The sequence below is a fragment of the Bidens hawaiensis genome, unplaced genomic scaffold (genome assembly GCF_021521415.1).
Source record: "Bidens hawaiensis isolate Kalapana, Puna unplaced genomic scaffold, B.hawaiensis_p1.1 tig00017131_1, whole genome shotgun sequence".
Classification (NCBI taxonomy): Eukaryota; Viridiplantae; Streptophyta; class Magnoliopsida; order Asterales; family Asteraceae; genus Bidens; species Bidens hawaiensis.
In genome coordinates, this window is record NW_027492586.1 from 217,708 (window position 1) to 229,923 (window position 12,216).

Consider the following 12,216-nt stretch of genomic DNA (forward strand, 5'->3'; position numbering starts at 1 on the left):
AAAAAAAACGTATACTTTGTTTTCTAAATATCAATATTTATATTGTTATACATATATTTGCACTTTGTTACATGTATGAATAACAAAACTTTTTTTATGATAATATTTCTTTATTCTTATTTTTACGGCTTGTTATAACTACAAATATGAGAAATATGTTAATGTGCTGTTATATTATTATTTATGCAATTTTAATATATTTTTTTCCTTAGGTTGGATGAAATCCTGAATTAATTTTGGTAGAACTCATTCTTTTTTTAAAATCAATTCTTGTTAATTATTAAACCCAACAAATACTAAGGGAAGTGGATCGTTTTGTTGATCATGAATGTTCATTCAATCAATAAAATATTTTTATTAAGGGAAGTTATCTTAGTATTTATGTTATTTATACCAAATTAGCTAAAAATATATAACTAAGGGAATTTTGATTAATAGTAGAACCGAAACTGAATTCTTCCTAACCTCTATAACTTTTTAAATGCATATGTACCTAACACAAATGTTTTATTGAAAATTTTTTAATTTTGTATTTTTTTGGGGTTTTTAATTTATTTATTTTTATACTCTTAATTGGTTCAAACTTCAAAGTTAGAGTCTTTTAGTTTATGAAAAGAGTCATTTTGTTAATATAAAGTTTTTATTAAAGGATGAGAAAATATAACATTATTGAAATGAGTCAAACATGACAAAAATACAAAACATCTAAAATATGAAAATGTCACCTGAAGTGTAGTCAAATATTCCAAATGTCTTAAGTCATGTTTGTTTAAAAGAAGTTATATTATTATATTCAAATAACTTGGTTTTTGTAAGCGATTTATTATTTACGAAACGGAAAAAAGATCATGTCATAAGTCCTACTTGTTTTGCCCCTAACCCGTTTTAGCTTGTTATTCAACTTCCTATATATGTACATGTATACAATCATGCTTAACATTTAACAAATCATTTGTTTTTAATATCATTCATGGAAGTTAATAAATTAAATAAAAGGTTATAAAGAAAAAAAATCAATTTTTATCTTTAAATAATCTCCTATTTTCAAGCAACAATGATAGGAGGTTATGAGATCATGGTGGCATGTTGTGCAACATGTTAAAAAGCTTTTACATATTAATTTAGAGTTTAGACGGAAGTTAATTTATTTTATGTTTTTAATTGTGACAATGTTTTTATTATATTCAGTTATTAATAATATTTTTATAATGAAGTTATCTAATAAACGATTTTCTTATGTTTATTACTCACCTTTTATGACTACTAAATACATTACACAAAAACAATGTTACATTTATAAGTTACTTGATAATAAAAAACAATGAAAACCAATTTTGACATATGGTAAAGATATATTTATTATAAAAAAGTTAAAAATATAACTTATGTTTGTTACTTGAATTTTAAAAATTAAATTAAATTAAATCTCATGTGTTAACAGTTACTAACGTGGGTTCCTAATTTTTGTGGGTGTGTTGCTTCAGTTAAATCTCATATATGCTTCAACACTCAAAATCTGAACTATCACTACATTTCAACAGTTTTCAGCAAGTTTTTCCCCTCGTAGGTATGTAATGTTTAGACTCTTTTAGTATTTTACTTATACAGTTCCTTATATGTTTTTTTGTGATTACATTCTCAGATTATTTTAAGGTCTCTCCATTAATTGAAAGCTTGAAGACTTTTGTACCTACTCTCAAAATTCCTTAAAGGTATGTGCTTTATTTGTTTTATAATTGTTCTTACTGTCTGTATACATTCTAAAAATATATGTGCTACATTATTGTGTGTTATATGTTTTAGTTTGGTATGTGTTTTAGATGTTTAATTTGTTACTTATACTTGTTTATGTGTTTCACACGGTTTGATAGATTATTTATTAAATGCTTTTTTTATAGTTTGGTCATTTTATAGTTAATGAAACCATTTTTTTCAAACATAATGTAATAAGGCAGTATAAAATACACACTAAAAGACAACAAAAACAGTAATTTTTAAAACAAGCTTACCAGTAGTGTAGTGTTTCTGATATGTGGCGGCTACAAATTATAGTCATTGAACGCCGTTCATCAAAAGTTGCATATTGCTCGTATTGGGCTGCCACTCTCAGTTCTTAAGCTTTTCTTAAACACCTGGCATCTTGTTCATCATTTTCTCCTCAAATCTTTATCTCATTTTCTGAATCTTCACCTATATAAGTTCAAAATTAGTAACCAACTAGAATTTAGTACCCGCGCTTTGCGCTAGGTTTTGAAGAAGATAACGTCAATAACCGAACATCAAAACACTAAAAAAAAGCATAATAAACACAAATGAAAAGAAATCAACTCAAGAGTTACATCCCCGCCATTGCTGCAACATAGGCTGCTATAATAACTTGAACTTATTAAAGTAATAGCTTTTGTAATCATACAATTCATCAACTATTTATGAAATTGATGAAACTGGAAAAACATTTTGATGGGTCAACCTAACCCAACCTGTTGACCCACCCATTTTGATAACTCTTAACTAAGGATATAAGTACATAATTACGCCAGCTACTAACTTGGCTACTCTAAAATGGCTATACCATTGCTGACTCATTTTGCACGGTGATTACCAATAGACATAAAGAGCATGTTTGTTGCATTGAAACACCACATCAAAAGTGGTTGGATAAGGCTACATGCATTACAACTTTTAAGAGAAACACAACTGGAACAGAGATAATAACTTTAACTAACATGTTGAACGGGTCATTCCGGGTTCACTTAAAATACTAACCATATAAATAGTGTTAAAATATCAAGTAATCAAGAACTAAAATTAAGTAACGGGTTAAAACGGGTAATTTCAGGTTCAACTAACATATGAAGTGAAACCAATTGCCTAAATTATCATTTTATGAGATAAGAACTGAATGAAAACTAAAACCGGAAAAAAAGTGTTTCAAAGCCAATTTTGACCTGGACCAAATCCACACTCATATAAAACAAACTTTTTGACTCAAACTTATTTTACGTTTTAAAGTTTACACTAAATATAAAACACCCCTACCTTTTGAAGTTCAATCAAAACTGCGTTAGAAATTTTTTGCAACTTTTGTATTTGTGATCTTTCCGCTAGCCTGTACAATAACCTAATTTTACTAATCTCACACACCAATATAAAACAATTGACCATAAAAATATGTAAATAGAAATCACTTACACTAACTTCCGCACAATGATCGGCTTCGCTATCTTTCTTTTGTTTCTCTTAAGTATCCTTAGGTACTTAACCAACTGACCAAAATGTAATCTTGTCTTGTGCCTATCAATTTTAACAGTTAACAACTAAGTAACCACATTAAAAATATTTTATCAATACTAATCACATAAACAATTTGACTATAAGTGATGAAAATATGAAATCAAACCCTAATAACTATCAACTTTTTAATCATCAAACCCCAAAACATCAAGAATAAACAAAAACTAAATCAAAACAATCTACACAATTAAAAAGAAATCGTACCTATAAAGGAATCAAATTGGGGATTTCACCATGGTTGTCGGTGTTTGATCGTCGGCGATTACGTGGTGGTCAAAAGACGCCGGACGGCTGATGTCTGATTTGTTTGGAATAATTGTTCGATGTGCCCTGGTTGTGTGTGTGTGTGTGTGTGTGTGGACGTTTGAGTCTGTAGTTGGAACTTAGAAAAGGGTTTGAGAAGATTAAAGTGGTTTGGGGGAAAAGGAAAAATATTTTACCCAGATGTTGACCTTTTCAAATTAGATAAATTACAAATTTAATTTTTTACTTTGATTTGAATTTAAAAATTACCTAATCTATTTTAGTTAATAAAAAAAGAATTAATAGAATATGTTAATTTCCAAAAACCAAAAAATTATACATCGTAATAAGCTTACTATTAATTAAGTAAATTAAGTAAGTAATTTATATTTTCTATTATTGATATTAAGCAAATTGATTTAGAAAAACCTACATTTAAGTATTTATTTCTTTCTTTATTTTCAAATTCAAAGATTTATCGTATTTTCTTCTTTATTCGAATCTTTATCTAGATTTCATCCATGGATATTATGGTTTGAGACGGGTTTAAGTATTCTCAACCACATACCCAATTATTAGACTATTCCTGCTAGGATGTGTTTGTTTAGTCGGTTGAGTGTATTGCATTAAAAGAATTAAAAAACTGAAAACTCAAATAATGGGAGCAACCTGTTTGGAGTGACGATAAGTCAGTTGTAGTCTAACACATCTAAACCCATTTTCTCATTTATATTGCCAAATTAAAATTTTTAATGGTTCATAATATTGTTTCTCTTTTAAAAAAAAATATGAATATAGAAAAACTAATCTTATCCCATTATTTTTTTTTTATTTTTTTAATAGAAAGTTCATTATTTTATTATTATTATTATTATTTAATCTTATTTCATTATTATTTTTTTATTTTTCTAAATACGAAAGTTCATTTTTTTCTCATTATTATTATTTTTTTAAATCCTGTTATTAGTTTTTTCCTCATAAATAAATCATATTTCCATATCACTTATTTATGATGCCTTTTAAGTTCTTTTGGTTTCTTACCAATTTATATTATGGTTTCTCTTCTATATATATGTGTGTGTTTTTAATTTATATTATTTTCTAATATAATAAAAACTAAAGATAATGTAATATATATTTATTTAAAAAAGGTTAGTTGAGTTGGGTTATCAATGACAATAATCTTAAAGTCTATCCCAACCCAGTCCCAAGTCCCAAATGTTTCAGATTTTCTCGTCGGATCCAGGTTTAATTGTCATCCATATCTCCATCTTTATTTATAAGTAACTCTTGTATGTTTGTAGCATTTTTATTTTTGTTTAGTTTCACCTTGTATGATTTTTTTTTGTTACTTTGTTGTTTTATAACAATATGGTATGTGGTATAGATATATTAGCCTTCAACTAAAAGTTTTTCGTTCTTTCATCGGTTAGAAGTACAAAGGTAGTCTAATTACTTTGAATTATATTATGTTATTTAGTTGGCGCCTCCTAATCTAAAATTGTAAAATATACATATGATTATGGTATTATTCATTTATTTACACATATTATAACTAATTGTTTACTAAATATATTTTTGTTATATTTATATTTAATACCTTTTACATGTTAAACTAAACATGATTTGTCTTTTTCCAAACTTCATTGTTTAGATCAAAATGATATCTTCCCTTCCGGTTATGGTATTAATGCTGGAGATTATTGCAAAACTCCCTCCAAATGTTGTTGCCCAGTGCAAGACCGTCTGTAAGGAATGGTTAGATTTCATATCAACGCCGATGTTTCTAAAGGCTCACTGTGATTACATGCGAGCATCGAGTGATCAAAAACTCCTCGAGGCAGGTCCACGATCGTGCAAGGCTCGTTCGTTGAATTATAAAGCCGCGAACTATTTATTGGCTACCAACATTAGCATCCCGTTTAATGCTCATCTGGAAAATTTTTATTTTTAGCTACTTTAGACGGCATGGTATGTGTTTGCCTAATAACTACATGGGAGATGTTTGTTTGGAATCCATTAACAACCGTCTTCAAAAAATTGTCTAACTCCAATTCACAAGGATTCTATAAATATAACAGTGATACAATCGGCTTTTGTGTTGACTCTTCATTCGATTATAGCATTGTACACCTAAAACGTAGACGGGGTACTTTGGCCATTTATGTCTATTCAATGCGATTAAGCTCATGGAGGACCGTGCGCTTCCTAAAAAAGCGTGCGTTCCATCATGAAACCTTCAATTGGTCTTCGGGAACTTTATGTGGTGATGGTTTGTACTTCACGGTTGCCCAATACTGGCATTTGGGTCAAAAATGATACTTCGGTTTGACGTAAACACGATGGAATTTTCAGAATTATGCTTTCCGGATGTCTATGGTTATGGAAATTTGGGTGTTTTAGCTGATATAAAATCCGAGCTCCATATGCTTGTTAGCCATGGATCTAAAGAGTTCGGGACTGTAAGTTTGTGGAAGTTACATGACGATGTATGGATAAAGTTATTATCTTATAGTCTTAAAGTGTCTATGAGATTTCCACTGATTACCTCTATCACCTATTACAATTTAAGAGGCTCGTGTCTTGTGATGACGGAGTGGGGACAATTGCTTGAAGTTGATTTGAGGTTCGATGAGCTCGGTTATAAATTTCCTTCCTTTTGTAGCCAATTCAATCACGGTGCAATCTATACCGAGACTCTATCTCCCTGATTTTAGTCTCGGGCGCTTCTATCATGCATTTGTTACAATGTTTGACTTTATGTTTTTTTCGGTCTAATTTACTTTTTCATTTTGTGGAAACTCTATTATGTCGTTTATGTACTTTTATTTGAATGTCATGCATGCTTTACATAAAGACTTTTCTATGTAGTACAAATTTGTATTATTGTTGTTGTTGTTGTTGTTGTTGTTGTTATAAAAATGAAATCAAGGTAACTAACAAATAAATAATATGACGTAGAGGTTCGTGATGAATTGAGAATGGTATTGTTAAGTTTAGAAAATTAACAATAAAAATTGTCTATCAATTCTAAAGATGTAAAAGACATAATTAAATTTTATATACATAAAAGTGTTTTTGCAAAATGTTGCAAAATAGGTAAGCAATGAATTCTGAATTCTAAATGAAGTAGATATAATTGGTCAAATGGTTATAACAAATCATACGACCGTAATCCAAATGTTAAAAGAGTATATAATGGAATATTGTAAATACAATTATGAATGTCCAAATATAAAAGATTTCAAATTTCGTTATATATATATATATATATATAGTGTGTGTGTACGCATATATAATATTGACAACTAAAAAACTCATTTATTAAAATGCAATAAAGATTTTTATTTTATATCTTACATTTCTTATATGTGTTTATGTATGTTTTATTGTTAAATACGATAGAAATCTTCATATTTAGTGTTATACTCTTTTGAAATTCATTTCTATTTTTTAATATCAAAGTAATGCATCTTTGTTTTGAAGGTTTAATTGATCATGAATGTGCATACCATTGTTGACTCTTTTTCATCACTCACACAATACGGAGTTTGGTATACCGTGGCTTTTGTTTGGGTCGATTTCATTTTGCCTATAATCGGTGAAAACAAATTGTTGATTGTTTTTCTCGACCAAGCCGTAAGATCATTTTTCATCTATGCTCATGTAGTAAAACTTTATTTTGGATACTAAATATATTTTATTTTTTAGAGACATAAAATAGCCGCATTCGTACAGGCACCTTTAATGCACTTTTACCGTGACATGAATATAGTGGGCAACGTGTTCGTACTATATCGTTTCCAAATAGAGAGTTTTGAATACAAAGAGTGGCCAAAACATGAAAACCATCTGTTGCTTGCCGGTGATTTTAAGATTGTATTTAACGAACACACTAAACTTATTAAATTTACAAGCCATGTTCCACGAGGATTTCGTTTGTACCCATTAGTGCCTACTATAAAAATTCTCGCGCACGATAGGAGATATGAAAAAATAATTACCGATACGTAAAATCACGGTCCTTACGTACGTCCTTCTATTATACGCTAATTTTATTATATACATAATATAAAAAAATCTTTATATTGGTTGTAGCTGTCGTTGGAAAAATTATCATGGGTTCGCGATCATATGGGACTTATCGTTTTAGTGTGTTTCTTCAAGATGTAACGTAAGTCATTATTCGTATAAAAAATTATATGTTTTTTGTTTTATATTTACACTATCTTTTGGGTTTCTAATCTATTATTATATGTCACAGCGGTCACATAATACAACTATATTTAGACGACACAACACAAATCGATATTATAAAAACTTTTCAAGCAATGTTAAATAAATCTATTGTGTACGTGTCACGGGTCAAGCTGATTCGTTTGCGAGATAGTAAGTTATGCATTTAAATATTTTTTTTAATTACCTATGTTAATTGTGCCATTTTTATTTGTAATATGATACGTTTTATTTTTTTATTACTTGTAGGGAATATTTTAAGGTCAACGAATTTAACTACGATCGATTATGAACCAAACATGCATGAGGCGCGTGATATTAAGATGCTGGGTTCTTCTTATAGTCCGTGTTCGTGTTGAACAAACATTTGTTCTCTTTTGCTTACTTCCCATTTTCTTTTAATTAAGACCTTATTATCTTTGTGTTATATTTTTTGTTTATTTTCTTTGTTGACTTCACAATTGAGTTTACTACACCTTAGATATTGTGTTTTTGGTTTTCTCTACTTGTGTGCTTAATTTAAAGCATTTTGTTTCATTTTTATTAATAACAACCGATAGTTGGTTAGAATCAATAAACAAGTATTATATTTACTTCTATTTGTTGTTCAATTACATAACAAAATGTAAAAACAATGACTGAATGAATGAATTTCCTTTAATAAAATGAAATAATGAAAGTGTAAATGTACCAAATATCGACGACGACGGAATTTGCCGTTGATTCAGCCAAACCTTTTTCTTCATGAATAATTGTATATAATTACAATGTGAGTGACATAGTTTTGATTGATAAATTCTTCAATTGCAGTTGAATCACCAAATACTAACTTGAAACATACCAACATACAAAGTTATCTGGTATTTAAAATTATTTGATACTTCATAATTAATAATTTTTTTTTGCAAAGTAAATGTAATGTTTATTAACTACAATAACTAAAGTGCCTAAAGACATTATCTATACACAATGAGAACAAAAGAAATGTTTTTGGGAAACAAGGTTACTCGTAATGTGTAAAAATTTAAATATGAACAACATTAAGTGATATACTTTCAACAAAATCCAATTTGCATGAATAATAAGATTTGATTTACAGTACCTTATTACTTATCAAATTTCAACAAAATACACACACTTAGTTGGTGTTAACAAACATATTTAGGCTATGCTGGGTTCATAAAAGTTAAACTATGATTACTTTTCATCCATAAGACAAGCCATTTAACTAGATTAGAGACGTTGATTTATTTGCATATCTTTTCCTTTATCAAGAACACATGTATATATAAGTTGTTAGTTGGTGGTTACAAATAATTCGACATATCCATACACTTTCAACTGATATATTGTAACTCAAACAATCATCTGTATAAACTAAAAGGACATTGCATTCCATAAAATTAAATACATGTATTTTCTGTTGTTACTTAATATGTGCATTTACATGTGAAACTTGTTAACTAATACATCGCAAATTAAGCCTAATATTCTGGACTCTTGGTATAGTTCTAATATGTTTTTATAATAAATCATATTAAATTTGGTTAATCATAAGTTCATAATTTTCCAAAGTATTATCATATAGATTTTTTTATTAATATTAGACTTCTATAGCATGATATTTACCCATAAAAAATTATTTATTCAAAGAAATGTTTTCTCTCTCTCTCTCTCTTTATATATATATATATATATATATATATATATATATATATATAAATCACTAATTTTATTGTAACTAAAATATTTGCATATAACTAAATTTTAGCACAATCTATAATTCTCTATACACATAATCTTGAACTTATTCTAATGTGGATGACCTTTTTTTGTTTGTTACAGTTATATAGTTTTTACAATTATATTGGTCTCTATCTAAACTATTCGATTATAAATGTGATATATATATATATATATATATATATGAAATTCTTGCATATATATATATGTATTTAATATGTATTCACATTTGTATTTTGGTTTGTTATTATTTATAGGCAGGTTATCTCGAGTTTTTTAGTTTTATCTTTGTCCTATCTCAACAGGCTTTTTCATATTTACGTAAAGGTATGATATATATTATTAACGTGTTTTTTTAGAAATGTTGGAATATGTTGTTAACACAACTTAATAATTTCAAAATCGAGTGTGAATGTTATTATTTAATTTGCAAGGTATTTCATAAATATACAATGACCAACGGAGAACCAAAAGATCAGAATGATGCGTCTACCTCAACTGCATCTACTTCCGCCGCAAAACGAAAGGAGTATAATAAGCAATATTATGCTTCGCGTAAAGAGAATATCAAAGCATCTAAAGTTTGTAATGGCGATGTCAGTCAAAGAGAATCGTTATTATCTTCAATGGGTAATGCATCACTAGAGAGGATTCCGTTAGGAACTTTACAAAGTAATGGTACTCAAATGAGACATGATATTGTGTCAAATAGTTCGGTTGAAAAACGGAGACAACGCAATATACGATATTATGATAGACGTAGAGCGAATAGAAACCGTCTATCAAATGCTGGTCCTTCTACACAAACTCCAACCGATGATCAACCATCCATCTGAGATGAGAACATAGAACAAGATCCATATAATTTTGTTTATGATGGTATTCCGAGAGAGCGTCTCATCTTAAAAGAACGGAGTCCATGCCCTCATTGTGGAGCGAAACGATTTAAATTTGAATTCCCTACGTTTTGTTGTATGAATGGGAAAACAAAATTAGCAAATTCAGAAATTCCCATTGAATTATACCAACTTTTCACGTCGCAAGATGAAATTGGAGAAATATTTAGGAAAAACATACGTGCTTATAACACGAATTTTTCTTTCGCCTCAATGGGTGTGACACTGGATCGTACTTTGGCAAATATGAGAGACGGTGTATATACGTTTCGTGCACATAAAGGAATATATCACAGAGTCGACCAGTTGGTTTCGAGGGATGGAACACCTCGGTACTTACAGTTGTATTTTTATGATCCCGATACCGAGTTAAATCTTAGACTCCAATGGCCAAATCTTGATCGAGATATTACGAAGATCTTGGCACGTGTTCTTTCTACAAACCCATATGCCAAGACATTTCGACGTCTTGCTGAACTTGGACCTCTTGACAACTATAGCGTCATTTTGAATGCTTCAGTGGAGCTTGACCAAAGGGTGTACAACTGACCAACCACATCCGAGGTTTAAATAACATTATATTATTTCATGTATTTAAAATAAACTTATAATAACCTGTTTACTTATTTATAATACAACATTATATAGGTTGCTGGTATTTGGGTTGAAGGGAATGACAATATCACTACATACAAAAGAAGCATTGTTGTGTACGGCAGGTCTGAATATAGTCAAAATATTCAGCCGTACTATGGTTGTTATGATCCATTGTCCTATCCTCTATTTTTCCCTAATGGTGAGTCGGGTTGGCATCCTATCATACCACACCAAGGTGTATTAATCAGCGAAGTCCTCAATGATCACGACAACATCGACGAAGAGACAGAAGGTACCAATAATCTAACTCTGTTTCAAAGTGAATATCATAGATAGTATCCTAACGTGTAATTAATTAATTATTTCGTTTTCTAATCTATTCAGATGCTAACAGACAAGGTAGTAGAACAACTGTAGCTATGCGAGAGTATTACTGTTACAAGTTCCAAATTCGGTCAGCTGAAAATGTACTTCTGTTTGGTGGTAGATTGCTACAACAGTTTGGTGTAGATATTTATATAAAGCTTGAGACGTCACGCTTACAATTTTGTGAACGAAACCAGGATAAGATAAGAGCTGATTTGTACCAAGGTATTGTGGATTGTGTTCACGCTGGTGAGGTTCGTCCGAATAGAGTCGGACAACGGATCGTGTTGCCTGCAAGTTTCATCGGAGGGCCTCGCAACATGCGATGTCGGTTTCTAGATGCTATGACTTTAGTACAAGATGACGGTAAGCCTGATTTATTCCTTACGATGACGTGTAATCCTCAATGGCCTAAGATATGTGATAACTTAAAACCTGGTCAAACCGCACAAGATCGTCCAGATCTTGTTTCAAGAGTTTTTCGTGCTAAACTTGATGATCTTAAGGAACAACTCTTGAAAAAACATCTCCTCGGAGAAGTTAAGGCATACGTTTATGTATCGAGTTTCAAAAACGTGGTTTGCCACATGCACATTTCCTCCTTATCATGTACCCGCAAGACAAAATTAATAATCCAGACCATTATGATAAGGTCGTGTGTGCTGAAATTCCTGATGTGCGAAGACATCCTAAATTGCATGATCTTGTTGTCAAGCACATGATGCATGGTCCTTGTGGAAATTTACGACCAGACTGCCCTTGTATGCAAGAGATGCAAGGGAACCCAAAATCCTGTCTTTTTCGCTATCCAAGACAATTTAATGACCAAACAACACAAGGA

The 12,216-nt window shown here is 29.9% G+C and overlaps 1 long non-coding RNA gene across 2 annotated transcripts; it reads right to left on the reverse strand.

The window, feature by feature from the left end:
• Positions 1–2,066: 2,066 nt before the first annotated feature.
• Positions 2,067–3,588, reverse strand: LOC143553035 (uncharacterized). 2 transcript variants are annotated; one of them, XR_013138757.1, is made up of 3 exons: positions 3,499–3,588; positions 3,193–3,294; positions 2,067–2,190 (listed from the first exon to the last, which is right to left on the reverse strand). It is a non-coding gene; the product is annotated as an uncharacterized LOC143553035 (long non-coding RNA). The 2 variants fall into 2 exon arrangements; XR_013138758.1 differs by lacking the exon at positions 2,067–2,190 and adding an exon at positions 3,060–3,109.
• Between the last annotated feature and the right edge of the window lie 8,628 nt (positions 3,589–12,216).